Source organism: Rousettus aegyptiacus, unplaced genomic scaffold, assembly GCF_014176215.1.
Source record: "Rousettus aegyptiacus isolate mRouAeg1 unplaced genomic scaffold, mRouAeg1.p scaffold_m13_p_7, whole genome shotgun sequence".
In the NCBI taxonomy this organism is placed as follows: domain Eukaryota; kingdom Metazoa; phylum Chordata; class Mammalia; order Chiroptera; family Pteropodidae; genus Rousettus; species Rousettus aegyptiacus.
The window spans coordinates 83,700,894-83,717,689 of record NW_023416310.1 but is presented as its reverse complement, the minus strand read 5'-3'; the positions used below and the strand labels follow the sequence as shown (position 1 = coordinate 83,717,689).

Genomic DNA, 16,796 nt, shown 5'->3' with positions numbered 1-16,796 from the left:
AGCTGTTATTAAAAGTGGTTCAGAACAGTGTGGTTATCATTGAGCTGTATCATTCCAGAAATTGTAATACCAAGAGTATAGTATTAAGAGGGAAACTTTTCTTAATTAAGTCTGTATTTTACAAGTATACCTTGGCTTTCTAAGAGTTCTGAATAATCAAGGAAAGTAGAATAAGAAAACACTTAGGGTCTAGATGTTTTTGTAAGTATGCAAATGATTTGAAGTCTGCAAATGCCATTTAATAATGATGTGGACTGGAATACCCTACCCTGACCCCCAAGCCCCAAAGTGGACATGTTTGAAACTTTAGCAGCATTATAATACATCTTTTATACTGTAATATCAACATTATTTTAGTCTAACTTTGGAAATTAGCTTGTTCCCAGATAGAAGCCTGTTAATTTTGCCATGCCATATAAGAAATCGAAGTTATTCAAGAGGAATAAATTTTTTAAAAAAAATTTTTCTTATAAAAATATACTAAGATATGTATATATTTTTTTCTTGATAGAGTTGGCAGAATAAACTGTCTGTGCAGGAACTAGACAGGCAATATTTAATATACATGTGTTAGTATCAATTATATATCTCAGGCACTGTTCTTCAGAGATAGACAATGAAATTATCCTCACAGAGCTTATATTCAAGTAAGGGAAACGATAAAGAGAAAAAGCTAGTAAGATAGATTTTAAAGAATGAGAGGTATTATAAAAATATGGTAGAAAGCGATCGAGGTGGCAGAGTTGTAAGGTGGTGATTCACAATATCGTGAGCTAAATAGAGAGGACCTGAATAATAAGAGGCATTTGGGATATGATGATGAGTGTTGTGGGCAGAGCCAAGAGCACGTATAAGACCTTCAGGCAGGAACAAGGTAGGCAGAGACATGCAAGGACTCGTGGGAGGTAAGTTGTGGCTGGTGGGAGATGAGCGTAGAGAGAGGATAGGTAGGATTTTGCAGATCACATAAGTAACCTGGTGAATTCTAAGTGAAATGGGGGTGGGAGGAGGGAAACCGGTGGAGGGTTTTAAGTAAGAGAATGATGAATTTTTTTTTAACAGCCTTATTGAGATATAATTTACATACTATAAAATTAACCCGTCTGAAGTGTGCAATTTAATAGTTTTTAGTATATTTACAGAGTTGTGAAGCCATTACCATGATCTAATTTTAGAACCTGATTTGTTATTAAAAAGATCATTCTTATTCTTGTGTAGAGAATGTATTATAGAGGGGCAAAAAGTAGAAAAGACAAGATTAGTTAGGAGGCTATTGATAATATTCAAGTTAGAGATTTTCAAAGTGAAATTTGCATTCCTTCATGGCACCATTTCCCAGCTATCCGTTGAGTCCCTGTGATGTGCCTGCCAGACACTGTTTGATGTGCCAGGTCTTCAGTGGTGAATAGGAGACATGATCCCTGCCCTATCAAACATACATCTGCAGGATTGCACCTGGCAAAGGTACAATCTGGGCTTCACCACTCGATAAGAGATTTAATTTTAAGAAGAGAGAACGCAGCATATCAAAGTCAACATAGAAAGAGCCTTTCTGACTCCACCTCTACCCATAGTGAAAAAGCCCTCTGATTCCAGCCAACCTCCTGTCCAGAGACTTGACCCTGGATGAAGTGTCCAGTATGACCATGCATGCGACAGTGTCAGGGGAGAGCTAGATATCTGTGTACTCAGGAGGATAGACCAAAGGCCCCCTTTCATTCATTTCTCCTCTGGGGAGTGTATAGTGAGAACATCCCATTCTAGCTATTTCATATGTGGGCGGCTGAGAAAGTCATTTTGCAGAGGATTTTGCATTCGTTCTTCTCTCCATATATTGCCACTTCTTCCTCATTATCTAGTGGGTCTATGGCGGATGCCCTAAGTCTGTGGGTGAACGTTGACGCCAGATCTTTCCCCAACTCCCAATCCTCTGAACTCCTTCCTCTGGCATTCCTTGGGCTCGTCTCATCCAAATTGATTCTTAGGGACTGCATTGCAATTGGATCTTTCAGAACATGCACTGCTATAAAGTTTTTGAAATTTTAGTTGAAGCAAAAACAAAAACAAAAAATAAGGGTAAATTTCTACTGAGGGGAAGTAATGAATAGTCAAGAACTATTGCAGTCATTACACAATTTTAAAAAGACGTGTACATATTTTTAAAATACATTTCAAAAGAATATGGACTGTAAGTATTGTTTATTTTCCACTAAATGGCTCTTTGCTCAAAGAAGAAAGTGTATCATCATTTTGATGGATTTGATAGATCCATTTAGTGGAACTGTAAGAGCTAATGGCTTAAAGATCTTTAATAGCTATATATGATTATTTTTATTTTAAAGGCTATTCCTTTTCATTTAAGAACTATAAATAATTTTTAAAAATTTTACATCATCTCACTATTTCACTTCTCTATGTCCATGTGTACTGAGGAAATATATGTACAAAAATGACAAGATATGTCATAATGGCTCTTTGTGCTTCAGTTAGCTCATTTTTTTAAAGATCCAAATAGTAGAAAGTCTCTGGAAGGAGAGACCATATTTCTATTTATTTTGTATTCCAGGTGCATAGTAAGCTTCTGAACATGGTATGTTTCTGACAAATGTGAGTTTAATGAATGTGTAAACAAACAAGCCATAAAATATGCGCTTATTTAATGTCATTATTTTTAACATTTGCTTCTTTAAATGCTTTCAGTTGTAATGAGATTCATGACAGCTGAGTCATGCTTTGGCGTGCAGGCTTAGATATGAAACATTCTTGAAATCACCACTGCAGGGAATGGCATTGATGAACATGGACGTGGGAGTCAACAGACCTGGGTTGGATATCCAGTCCCACAACTTCTGTGGATCTAGGGTTAGAAACTTAACCTCCCTGTATTTGTTTTCTAATGCTGCATAACAAACGATTTCTGCAGTTCAGAGTATGAGCTTGGCTTAGTCGGAGCCTCTGTTCGAGGCAGCAATCCAGGTGTCAGGCAGGCTGAATTTCATTTCGAAGCTTAACAGGGGAAGAATCTGCTTCCAAACCCATTCAGGTTGTTGGCATAATTCACTTCCCTGAGGCTGTGTGACTGAATGTATGACTAAAGTCTCCCTATTTTTTTGGTGGCTGTCAGCTGCCCTCAGGTTCCAGCGACTTCCCACAATTCCATGCCACCTGAGCTTCTCCAGTATGGTTGCTTAGCTCATCACATCCGCTAGAGAGTGTCTGACTCCAGCCAGCTGAAACAGTTGTCCTATAGAACATGATCATGGGAATGACATCCCATCACATTTGCCATGTTCTATCAGAAGCAAGTAACAGGTCCTTCCTACACTCGAGCGATGGGATTACACAAAGGTATAAACACTAGGAGGTGTAACCATTGAGGGTTATTTTTTGGTTTCTCTTCCACAATCCCTGAGCCTACTCTGTAAAATTGTTATAAAAATACCTACCTCACAGGGAGGTTCTACAAATTCAAAATGAGATAACGTACATCAAGTGTTCGCAAGGTGCCTGGCCCTTGTAAATTCATTAGCATATGCAGAATTTCAATTTTTGAACTTTAGTCTCTCAAAAAATAGCGTCAAACCAGATATCTATGTGGTATGGAGAGGAAGGCAGTAGCATTGATTATCTAAAGAAGGACACAACTCAAGAATAATATTTAACTTGACTTTAAAATAAATTATAAGATTCTCTGTTTTGCTTAGGCATATTATTTCATGTTATAGACATACCCTGATTTACTTAACTCTTCTATTGAAGGACATTAAGTTTGAATCTATAGTATTATCAATAATGCTGCAGTAAGCATCCTTCTACCATATTCTGTGCACTTGTGTATTTCTACAGGAAAAAGTTATTTAACCATTTATTAAGAGCTTATTACGTATCAGACATTGTGTGTATTAAATGCCAGGTGAATAAGACAGATATGGCCCCTTTCCTCATGGAACTTTCAGTTAAAGGTTAAACAAATTAAAGGTTAAAGGCATTAAATAACTCCAAGTATGGGGTATGCAATATAGGAGGGCCTAATACAGTAAGGAAGAGGATAAGGTGAGGTCAGATTCAAGCATAGGAAAGTAACAAAGTTTTGGGGTAGGCCATCTCTAGAAAAGGTATCAAATATGATCCAGGGAATAAGACTTTGACAACATTGGAGTCATTTTCTTGGTATCATTGAAATATTCTTGAAATATTCTTGAACCTACACATATAAATCTTAGACCATTAACTCAGAAATATGCTTACATTTTTTTCTATAAGAAAATATCTTTTCAGAGTCCCTATTCTTTTGAGAAGTATAAACTTAATCTTCATCAATTTGGGGTTCCCTGTCCTTTCTCCAGTGCTAGGTCTAAGCGCTGAGGACTTATGTCAAGCTAAGACATTGAGAGCATGGGTTGGAGTTTGAAAAGTATCTGATCTTAGTTGTTACTTAACCATGCCAGTATCTGCTAAGGTCTTCAAAATCTACTCTGGACTTGGTCACTGGTCCACATAGGTCACTGCTACATCATCCAAGTCAGGTCCGGAGGTGCTCCTTGTGAAGTAGTGTTTCTGCTAAATGCACAGAATTCCTGTGCTTTCCTCAGCCTTGACACTCAGTGGTGCTAAAACCCTGTGCTTCTTCAGAGCCATTCTCAGCAGCATTAAGTTCATCCTCTGCCTTCACAGAGTGTGAAGCTGAGCCAAGGGAAGACTCCAGGAGGCTGTCTAGATTTTCTCTGTCTGGACACACCACTCAGCATTTCCTCTCTGAGGTCTTGGCATCTCTCATGGTGAGCACCTGAGAAGCCAGGCGTGTATTCACTTTGTTCTTTAATCTCACAGTCTTCCACGGGGTCTCTTGTGTTCCCTTCCTGAACTCATTTTTCCCCACACACTCCCTCTTCCTCAATTCCTGAAGAACTTCATCGGGTGTAGAGAGACAGGAAACTTTGATTAAACTCATCACGTAAGTTACCAAATTAACTGCCTGGCTTTTGAGATTCAAAACTCAAAAGCCAATTACTTTCTCCTCTCCTTGTATCTGAATTAGCCATTCCTTGAGGCAATGAATGACAAATGAGAGGAGGAGCAAGAAGTGCAAAAAATATATAGGGAAAAACATTGTTCGATATTTCAAAATTATTAATCTACCACAAATAGCACATTGCATCTAGTTGGCATACAATAAATTGTATGTTTGCAAGGACCAAGCTATTTTAGGTGGGGCTTTCTTGGTGTTTTCAAATCAGGTTGTTAGAGAATGTTTTCCCTGGGAAAACATGACTTATGAATGGTAATCACCGATAAAGCAAAGTTTGCTCTGTACTCATTTTCTTTGGATGCACCCAAGTCATAAATTAAGAGTTTTCTAAGTTTAAAATTACACTTAGGTACACGAATATTCACAGAAGCATTATTCTAATATCCAGAAAGTAGAAACATCACAAATGTCATCAGCTGATTAATGGTTAAATAAAATGTGGCATATCAATGCAAAGGCATATTGTTCAGCAATAAAAAGAGTGAAGTACTGATACATGCTATAACATGTGTGAACCTGGAAACATTATGCTAAGAGGAAGAGGGAAGTCACAAAGGACCACGTATTGTATAATTCTATTTATATGAAATGTACAGGATAAGGCAAACCCAGAGAGGCAGGAAGTAGATTAGTGGTTGCCTAGGGCTGCTGGGGTCAGAGGGGAATGCTGGGATCAAGGTTGATGGCTAAGGGGTGCTGTGTTTCTTTTTTGAGTGTTAAAAACATTCTAAAATTGATTGTGGTGACAGATGCACAAGTCTATGAATATACTAAAAGACGCTGAGTTATATGCTTTAATAGTCAGTTGCATAGTATGTGAATTATACTCATTTCAGCTGTTGAAAAAAAATAAAACTCAGTTGCTAGACCAGCTAAGCATGTTTTAAATTCTGATCTCTTCATTACATCATGATCAGGTGTCCACAATTTCTTCCAAAGCATTACCCTGCAAAGCAGGCTGCTCTGTGCCTGGACAGCCATCCCAAGCTTGGTCCTCCTAGTTTGGGAACAGGGATCTGAAGACTGAAGGCTTGTATAGAGTAGACCATGGGTGGGATCGAGCACACATGGCCACCCAGGGGTGCACAGGGAAGAGGGAGCCAGCCGTGCCTTGTGTATCTCAGCACAGCAGCACATCAGGCCTACTAGGTTCCATGACTGGGGACCCGGGGCTTGTAGAACAGGGCACATCAACATTTGCAAACTCTAGAATCACCAGTGGGAAGTCATTCCTTCCAAAGCTTACAGAGAGGCTGCCTGTCCCTCACAGGGACATGTGTGGACAGGGGAAGGACTTCAGTTTTAGAATTACAGCTGATTGGAAAATATTTTCACTTTCTGGACTTTTTGAGCAAGATAGCCTCTTCTTTTCCTAAACTGCCCCCTTACCTCCACTGACAACTGCATGTGTATGTGTTTATGAAAGTCTGCCTATCTAAAATATATAAAGTATTCTTTCAGGTGAGAAAATAATTCAAAAGCTACATGTCAATAATTTGTAATAACTACGTATGGGGTCAGATGGGCACTAGACTTATCAGGGTGAACACTTCGTAAGGTATATAAATGTCTAATCACTATGTTGTACACCTCAAACTCATACAATATTGTATGGTAACCGTTATTGAAAAACACATTTTAAAAAATATTAAGTGGAGTGGGGAGATAAATTGGAAGGCACTAAAAGCTTAAGACTTGGGTGTGTAGAGAAAGCAAAGGTGGACCAGTTCGGGGGCAGACTCCTATACACCCCTCCCATTAGCAAATTCGGCCCAATCATTGCCCCTAAAATAGAATTTGGCAGTTGCTCTTTTTCCCTTTACTCCCCCAACGCTCCCCTCCCCAGCTACAGGGCTTCTCGCTCACTTCTTTCAGCTCCCTCATGTGAGGGGTTTGCCCCGCTGTCTAAATGAGAGGTTCCCTTGCCCAGGCATTCTCTCCCCCCTTCCTCTGCTTCACATTCTTCAGAGCAGCTACCACTCACAGGATTTCCTATTCTGTTTGTTGTCGATCCCCCCCAGTGGAACTGGATGCTCCTACGGCAGGGGTTCAGGTCTATTTTGTTCACTGTTTTGGCCCCAGCACTTAGAGAAAAGGCTGGTGCACAGTAGGTTCTCAGTAAGTGGTTGTTGAATGAATACCTGATCAATTAGAAGGAGAGAAGGCAGAGAATGAGGAAGGGGTGAGGGGGGGGAAGATCAAGAAGGCCCCACCATTAGCGTGAATAAGTGTTTTCATAAAAGACAAAGTCATGATTTTTCTTTTTTAAGAAAGCAATTTTGTTTTCAAGTGCCTAGAATAACATTAGGCTAACTAAGGATTTCTGGAATGCTTTGGGATTTGTTTTAATGAATAGATGGAAATTATATCTAATTAGCATTAATTTTTATGTATAAACGGGTACATTCAAATTGTGTAAAAGCAGTTCTCTTGAATAATTTAAACATCCTCTCCACCCTCCAAAGCATTTAGCACATTCTCCCCTCAAAGATTCTATTAATGGGAACTAAAATCGTGAAGTTTAAATGCAAAATGAAGGAGATTTTTCCTCTCCTTGATGCAGGCACATTAGTGAATATCTTAGAACTGGACAGACCCAAGAATCAGATACCAAGCATCCTGGGGATTAACACAATGGCCTCTGATAACCTTAAATTTAAGGATTAAAAAAAAGGAATCTAGGAAGAAAGGACAGGGTTCTTTATGGTAGAATTGAAATTTATAAATGTGAAAGAATGATGGAAACAGAAAAATCACCATTAGGCAAAACTCGTTGCTGGCAAACATCATCAATGCATGTGCTGAAATTATTGTGTAAAAGTATGAGGCTATAAACATAGTCTCAAAGTATCTCTCCACAAGTTGTATTTGTTCTAAAGGGAAAAATAGTAACTTTGTGGGAGAGAAACTTGTGGACTCGACCTAAAAGAAGCAGTCAAAGTTAACATCACAGGTCCTGAGATTCCCTTTACCTCCTGGTACAAATCACTGAGAAGGGTACACTATCCCTCGTGTGTGAGTTTTGACAAAAATGCAGCACCTGGCTTTAATCAAGAGGAAATATCAGACAAATCCAAACTGAATTTCACAAAATAACTGATTACTGTTCTTCAAAAATGTCGAGATAATAAATAATTAAGGAAGACCAAGGAGCCATCTTAGATTTGAGAGCTGTTTCATGGGGACATGAAACTAAATGTAGTATTAGACCCTGGATTGGATCCTGGCCCCCAAAAAGGACACGGATGGGGACAAACGGCAAAATTTGAATAAGGCCTAGGGATTAGTGAATAGTATGCCAACATTAATTTCTTGGTTTAGATAATTGTTCTATGGAGAATATTTGCATTAGGGTAAGCTAGGTAATATTTATAAGGGAATTCTGTGTCTTTTTATAAATTTTTCGTAAGGGTAAAGTGAATTCAAAATAAAGAGTTAAAAGAAAGATAAGTGTGTTTGCTTGGTAAACTGATATGAGCATAATAATAATGTTAACAGTAATAATAGTAGCTGTTATAAGTTGGATTGTGTTCCCCCATTCATATGTTAAAGTTCTAACACCCAGTATCTCAGAATATCACTTTACTTAGAAATAGGGTAACTGTAGATGCAATTAAGTTAAGATAAGGTCATACTGAAGTAGGGTGGCTCTCAATCTGCGCTACAGCAAGTACGTCTTTACCAAAAAGGAAGCCGTCGACACAGACATGCATACAGGGACAATGCCAAGTGAAGATTAAGGCGGAGATCGGGGTGATGGAGCAGAAGCCAAGGAATGCCGAAGATTGTCAGCAAACCACCAGAAGCTAGAACACAGGCAATGGACAGATTCTCCCTCATGGCTCCCAGAAAAAATCAACCCTGTTGGCAGCTTGACCTTGGACTTCCAGCCTCCAGATCTGTAAAACAATAGATTTCTGTTGTTTAAGCCACCTGGTACTTTGTTACCTCAGCCCTAGCAAACTAATACACTAGCTATCACTTGCTGAGAACTAGTAATATGTGAGGCCCTATGCTGAGCTCTGCACATGCTTTGTCTTATAGCATCTTCACCCCAGCCCTTTGCAGTAGTTGCTCTTACTGTTTCCAGTTTATAGCTGAGAGAATTGATACACAGGGTGGGTAAGTTACTTGCCCGAGGTCACACAGCTAGTAAATGGCAGAGTGGGTTAAAACCTCTACAGGTCTGAGCAGCACATTCCTAACCACTAGCATACTTCTTACTTCTTCTGGTTTCTAATCCCAAAGGTTTCTCATGGGATGTGAAATGGTTACCTTTGATTAACTTCTCTACAAAATAGCCAAGTGCACCTGTGGAAGTTACATCTTGTTTCTTTACTGCCCATTCTTCCACAACCACCCCAGCCTGGTGAAATTAAATGTCTGCTTATTTAGAAACACTGATTGTCTGACATCTTGGTCTTCCTCCTAAAAGGAGTGTTAGTCATCCAAGGAGAGATTCTACTTTGAAAGTGAGCAACTAATTTAAGTGAAAACTTGGGATTCACCTCAGGCATCCCAATCATGGAGTCTGCATTCTGGAGCAGTGAAGCTATTTAGGAAAAGCAGAGAGCAAATGTTTTCTTTATAACTTCATTTAGTTGCCTTCTTGAGTCATTCATTCAGTTAACCTTTAGTGAGCACCCCTGGGCTTCTTGGCACCAGGCTCAGCCAGCATGATTTGTAGAGGACAGTCCCAGTTTTCAGTTAATCTCTCATTCAAAGTTGGTCCCAAGGCAAAAAGGTAGAGGGGAAAGCTTTGGAAGTCAAATCCCTATTTCCCAATTTCTAACCTTTCTTCTCATAGGCATTGTCTTCTGAATAGAAGTACATACTTCTTGTATATACTGGTTATCCTCAGTAACCTATCTCCAGCTCAAGTTTCACTCGCGCTCTGGAACCATATCTCAGATCTTACTAGATACCTCCATTCGTTGTCTTATATCTATGTCCACAGACATAAAATGAAACTCATCATCATTATTCCCTTATCTTTGTTTTTCCCCCAATGAGGCCTGTTCCTCCTCTCGCAATGAATGGTACCACCATTGACCAAGCAGATCAAGTCAGAAAGTTCCTAAGTTCCAGGTAAGTAGGGACTGTCTGTTTTTGCTGAGCCAACATCCTGCATCTACCTTGGTCTTTGGACCATGTACGATGGAAAGTGCTAGTAACGATGTGTTGAATGAATGAGTGAACATGCTCCGTTCTCCATTCTTCTCTCTCTTACTACTCATGTCTAATCAATAACTACTGCCAATTCTCTCCTTTGTTCCTTTCAAAGGACGTTGTCCTCTCCTCTCCGTCCTCGCCAGCATTTTTCCAGTCCGAACTGTCACAGTCTTTCACTTGGACCTCTGTTGTGCCCTTTACTTGGCCTGCTTCTCTTCTCTCTTGTCACTTCCCAATCAGTTTTTCATGTATCAACTTGAGTAAAAACAGAAACCTGACCCCATCGCTTCTCTACTTGAAACCCTTCAATGGCTTTCTGTTGCCATCATGATAATGCCCCAGCTCGATATTTGTGGACTCACCTGGTTTACTTCCTACTGGTCTCCCTATCCTCATTTCCCACTTTTCTTCTTTCCTTCTGCTTCACCCATACTATGCTTCAGCCAAAAGGAGCTTTCTGCTGGTTTCTTAAAGTCACAGCGGGGATGTATTTTCATTTGAGATCCTGTTTTGTTTTCTATTGCTGCTGCAATAAATTACCACATATATAGCTGCTTACAACAATACCCACTATCTTGCAGATCTGAAGGGCAGAGGTCCAGCTGGGCGTGGCCGGGTTTTCTGCTTAGTGTCTCACAGGGCAGGGCTGCATTCCTTCCTGAAGGCTCTGGGCATCAATCTGCTTCCAAATTCTTTTAGGTTATTGACAGAATTCAGTTTCTCATGGTTGTAGGATCGAGGTCCTCATTTCTTTGATATACGACCCTTCTAAGCCAGTGGCATGTCGAATTCTTCTCATGCTTCAAAAGTCTCTGACTTCCTCTCTACTGCATCTCTGATGTTTAAGGGTTGATGTGATTACTCTTTCTACCTCCATAATTCAGGATAGTCTCATCATAGTCACAGGTTCTGAGCATTAGGACATGGACATCTTTGAGGGGTTGGGGCCACGATTTTGCCTACCACAGATGCCCACCTTCAAATCTAGGTTCTATGTCCCTCCCTTGTGCTCCTGTGGCGGGCACTGTTGGCTGCTGAACCAACAACTACTTCCGACTCTCAGCTCCTTTCCTGCTGCCAGAGCTTGCCTCCTACTTTAGAGGGTGAAAGTGCTAGATTCTTCCTTGCCCGGCCTCCCTTGTAGGTAGGATATGGGCACATCAGCTGGAGGGCTCTGGAAAAGATGATCTTCCCTGATTTAAAAAAAAAAAGTGAGAGGAGATCGGCCTTTCCAACCCTCAGGTGTGATGATATGAGAAATGATGGTGGGAGCTGCAGCAACCATCTCCAGGTGAATATAAGAGGATGAGAGGCCATACACTGAGGCTGGTGGAGAAGAAAGTTTGGGAAGAGTCCGTGTTCTCGATGACATCATTAAATTGCTGAATTACATCCTATCACATCTTACCTCCAGACCTCTTGTTGGGTCGGCTTGATTGTTCCTTATTGCTCAAGCCACTTTTTAGTGGGGTCTTTCTTCCTTGAAGCCTGAAGCATCCTAATTGCATGGAGCCCGTTTCCTCACCTGTGCTACACCACACTGTACTGTTATTGACCGTGGCCTTGTCTTCAGCCCTCTCAAGGATGTAAGATCTTGGAGGCCGGTCAGCCTTCCCACCTTTCTCACCTACTGTCTCCTGCAGCTATGTGCCTAGCACAGTAAACACTTAGTAATTATTTGCTGAATGAATGAGTGAATGAATGCCCTCCCTCTCCTTCAATTTGCTCTACTCTAAGCACCTACTACTTTCACCATGACCAGAGATCCAATATGGTTGAGTAGATTGTCCTACACAAGGAAGCAAGTGGGGGTGGAAAGCCCGCCTGCTCCCCCCTCCAGAAGCCAGCAGCCTGGCACGGGGCTGTGTCTGTCTGGAAGAAGGGACACTTCTTTTTTCTTAGTAGGATTAAGGTGTTCTGGGGCTATTAGCAGCACTGACTTTTCTCTGATGGGGGCATGCCCTGGCTGTTCCCTTTCTGCTCTCCCCGGGGTTGAGCAGAGGTTCTTCTTCAAGGTCTGAGCACCATGTTCCAAAGGAGCAGGGTCGGGGCGGGGGAGGTACTATTTTGGGAACCTGAGTACAAAAGTGTTTGTGAAAGCTCCTAGATTTTCATGTGCTGCCTGCTCAAGTGATAGGCTAGTCATTTTGATAGCAATCTTCTGGGACTGGTGGCTTAATATATCAGGAATGGGCAAAATGGGAATCAGGAGCCCCAGGTTCCAGTTTGAGCCCTGGCATTAGCCAGGCTCTGGGTGTGTAGACAAGGCAGCAAACTTCTCTAGCCTTCAGTTTCCTCATCTGTAAAGCTAGAGATTCTCAAACTGTGCTCTGCAGAGCTTAGGGATAGTGAGGTGGGGCCCCGGGGTTCTCAGTGGTGCATAGGGAGGCAGGGCTGGGAGAGTGGGAGGCTTCGGCCAGACCACCCCTGCTTCTGTCTGCTGTACATATAGGGCTTCATGAAAAATTAATTTTTAATTATGTAGGAAACCTACTATTCTTCTTGCCGGGAATTAGAACATTGCAGATATGAGCAAAGCCCCTTCAGCCCGATGTATGTTGGGGACTTCAATTAAAATTTCCATTTAGACAAAGGGATCCTAGTTCTAACAAGCTGGGGACCACTGGTCTGGTTAGCCTCTAAGGATCGCAAAAGTGCAAAAAGGAGAGATTTCAGAGAAAGAGGAAAGCAATGGCTGGAGAATATTTCGTAAGGTTGAGTTTGCAATGGTTTACTGAAATGGAACATTGCCTTGGGTGCAGTGATTTGGGCCGATGTCACTGCGGTGTGCTGGCAGTAACCCCAGGAGAAGGCTGGTGGGCGGGAGGACATAGATTTCTTAGAACCGGAAGGCTTATGTATGTGTTCCAAACCAGACTTCATCTCCAGTAAGATAAGGATTGCCTCTCCTTTTTGGTCTGACCTTAGAACAGCAGCTGCAACTCACATTTGCAGTGAGTTTACCAGTTGCCCAGTGCTGTGCTGTGAGGTCGGTCTCCTTAAACCCTCCCAGCATCCCTGAGAAATGATGGCACCTGGGAGGTAATAGAGTACTTATTTTAGACGTGAGGACTTTCAGGCACAAAGAGAGGAAGGAATCGCCTAAGGGCACGTAGCTGGTAAGTGGGGAGTAGGGATTTGAGCTCAGGTTTCTTTACTCCAGGGCCTGGTGCGTCCCTAAGCATTGGACTCCTCCCATGCAATGCTGGCTGCCATTTGAGCTCCATTTCACCTGTATGTGTGCTGGGTGGTGGGTGTAGGAAGGAGGAAGCTCACTGGACACTGTGGTTTGTCCAAGATTTGTTTCCCTGCTTTCCCTGTCTTCCAAATCCCAGGGTCACTGGCATGATGCTCGGTTAGTCCCCCGGAAACTCCCACGGGCAGGTTAGCAATGGCCCTTGGGCAAACAGCCAGAGAAGACACCAGGTGGGCTGTGCCGAGGGCAGGGGAGAGACTGTTCATGCACCTTGTAAAAGGAGACAGGGAGATGAGCGAGCAGCTGCAGAGTCCTGCGGTCCACCGCACACTGGCATCCGCCCGAGGAGAGGCTGCCGCGGCCGGCGCGGCGGGCTGCAAGGACCCCCGCGCCTCCGGAACCCAGGCCTGCGTGAAGGTAAATGTGAATCAGCTCCGCCGAGCGCACATCCTGCAGAGGGAGGGGTGTCCGTCTGCGCGCCTGCTTCCCTCTGCCGTCAGCGAGAATGCGGATTTTATTTTTGCATTTTATGAGCTTGAGAGAGGGAATTCATTTCCTTGGTATAATAGGACCCTCTGGAGAAAGTCTTGTCCAAATACATTTTGCTCACAAATTCTATCCTGGAAGAGGGGCCGTGCTGGAATGAAACAGATGATTAAAGTTTGATTTATAGGTAAGGTGAATTGGTAGGTTTCTGCCTCCAGGAAGGTGAAAGAGAATGAAAAGGCTCTTCCTGGGAGTTGGAAACCTTTGCAGAAGGAAATACTTGGGGTGCCCGTACTTTTATTCCAGCCAGGCTATATTTTAATATATTCACCACAGACTGTACATCCCTGAAGGCAGGAACTAGGTTTATCACATCTTGGTATCCCCTACATGGGGGTGTTTTTGCAAATTTATAAGAAAGGGATTCTCCACTGAGCAGGCTTTTAAAGCTCACCTGACTGAGCCACCTCTTTCTTCCTCATGGTCTGGTTCACCTCCCTTCATCCCAACCCAGTTCTTGGGAGTATCAGGACCTCCTAACAACAGCTCCTCTATTCCCTCCACCCCCCAAAAGCACACCGTCCAGAATTAGGCTTCTTTCTGGTGATAAGTAATATAAGATTATTAACAATAAGCGTTGACCGCGGACTTTCTATGGATCAGGCATTTTTCTAAGCACTTTTTAAGTGTTATTCCATCTAAGCCTCACAACTTCTCCCTGAGGTAGGTACTGTTATTGTCCTGTCTTCCGGATGAGAACACTGAGGCTTGAAGTGTTTAAGTAATTTGCTCAAGGTCACAGAGCTCGTTAGTCAGTGCATACAGCTGCTGTTCATTGGGTGCTTACTGTGGGCCAGGTGCTATCAATTACATTGAACTATCTCCTTTTATAGTGCCCTTAACCCTCAAGGGCTGGCCTCCAGTGCTTAGAATTTGAAGCATTTTGTCCTTTGGAGACTGGAAACCTTGTGAGGCAAGTTCTTTTTTACTTCTCAATCTAGAAAATTGAGGGTGGTGCTAGGGATAGAACAGTAGTAGCTCAAAAAAATATATATATCTGTTGAGTGAATGAGGGGTCTTTCCCGTGGGAGCTGCTTGCCCAAGACCCCTTCCTCTCCAGGTGAGTCCTGCTGATGCTCAGGCTGCCCTTGGAATAGGTTTCCTGGCCAGGACTCCCCTCTGCCAGGGAGGCAGGCTATCACCAGGCCCCCACTGGCATCGTTGGAAATTGAGTGCTCCAGGGCTTCCCGAGGGTCTTGCCAGCTGTGAGGGGCAGAGCCAGGTTTTCCGATGCCAATTTCTTCCTTTGAAAGCCTGGCTCCTTTTTTTCTGACTTGGCTAGTAGCCTCTCATGGATGGGGATCTGGTTGTTTAGGATAATGTCTTTATTTACTTTTAGGTTTATTCAATTTCTGTTTTAAACAACAAGTATAGGGAGTTTTTGTTTAATGGATACAGAGTATTTGGGAAGAAGAGAAAGTTCTGGGGATGGACGAGGATGATGGTTTGCATAACCACGTGAATGTAGTTAGTGTCTCTGAACTCTACACCTAAAGATGGTTGAAGTGGTAAATTCTGTGTTACGTGTTATTTTGCTACAGTTAAAAAACCTCCACAAATATGGGTCTATTTTTCTAACATAAGAAATCTGGGGGTAGGTAGTTCCAGGGGTTGATCCAACTCCTTGATAATGTTGCTAGAGTCACCGAGTCTGTCTGTCTTTACAGTCTTAGCACAATGACTTTCATCCTGGTTGCAAGATATACTCTGAGACTTTTTAAGTTTTATCTGCTCAAGAGAGAAGGCAGGAGGGAAAGGGCAATGCTAGCCATGGCTGTCTTTTATCTGGAAAACCGCTAGCAGAATTTTCTTACATCATTGGCCAGAACGGGGCCTCATGGCCTTGCTGGGTAGCAAGGGTGGCTGGAAAAGTGATTACTTAGCTTGCCTACCTTAGAGCTGAGGAGGGGCTTTGTGGGAGAAGGAAGTTAGGAGTCAGTACTGATTGACAACCAGCAGGTTGTATCTAGTGCTGAAGGTCACAGCAGGGCTGGCCAGGCCCACAGCCTCGTCTCCTGGTTCCCAGTCCTGAGCTCTGTTGCTAGGACATTTGTAGTGGCCAGATTCTCAATAAAAAGGATTGTCCTGGGGAATATCTTTCAAAGAGAAAAACTCCAATGCATGTACCGAAATTAATCAAAATGCTAAGAGGTCATGTCTAGAAGTCACTGGGCATGGTGGGGGCCAGAACATCTGAGCTCTGCCTCAGGCTGGCTGCAAGTATTGGGAAAGGTCCCCAGGTCTCTGTACTTACGAAATGTGATGATTTCTTTCTTGGTTAACATTGTTCATCAAACCCGCATTACTTGTTTTGATATCTCTAGATGAAAGACCCAGCAGGAGGACAAGTAGCTTTTATTAACTGAATATTTGCTATCAAGTGGGCTTATAACACAAGATGATATATTTCAAATGTTGGGTCAGGATGGCAGAAATTTCCACCCATTCCTCCTTGTTAGGAGCAGAGGACAATAAGGGCTCCAGGGGACACTTAAAATAAGGAATGTACACAGACATCTCTGTTATAATTACCTTGCCATTACAAGGAAGCTCTGATGTGCACACTTGGCTTTTGAAGATAGCAGAGAATGCATTCCATTCTTTCTGATCCCACGACTTGCTCTTTCCATGGGAGGCACCAAAGGGGAATGAGCAGGCCCTGCCCTCTGAGCCCAAAGTGGCCACCTCCCCTTCTCTATCGAGCTTTTATGGGTCAACTCCAGGTTACACTGACCATTCACCTTCATGCTCACCCCAGGCTGCCATATATACGGAATGTTTTGGCAGTTAGTGGTATTGAAGTTAACTTTTCATCCCTGTGTTATAAGCAATGCCAGGACTGGGTACTGTTTG

General features: G+C 42.5%; 1 protein-coding gene across 2 annotated transcripts in view; it reads left to right on the top strand.

The window, feature by feature from the left end:
* Window positions 1-10,042: 10,042 nt before the first annotated feature.
* ADRA1B (adrenoceptor alpha 1B) overlaps window positions 10,043-16,796 on the top strand; it is a 456,726-nt gene continuing 449,972 nt past the window's right edge. For both annotated transcript variants that reach the window (XM_016167049.2, XM_036224615.1), the window contains exon 1: window positions 10,043-10,117. The gene's annotated coding sequence lies outside the window, so the exon portion shown is untranslated. The remainder of the gene's footprint in view (window positions 10,118-16,796) is intronic.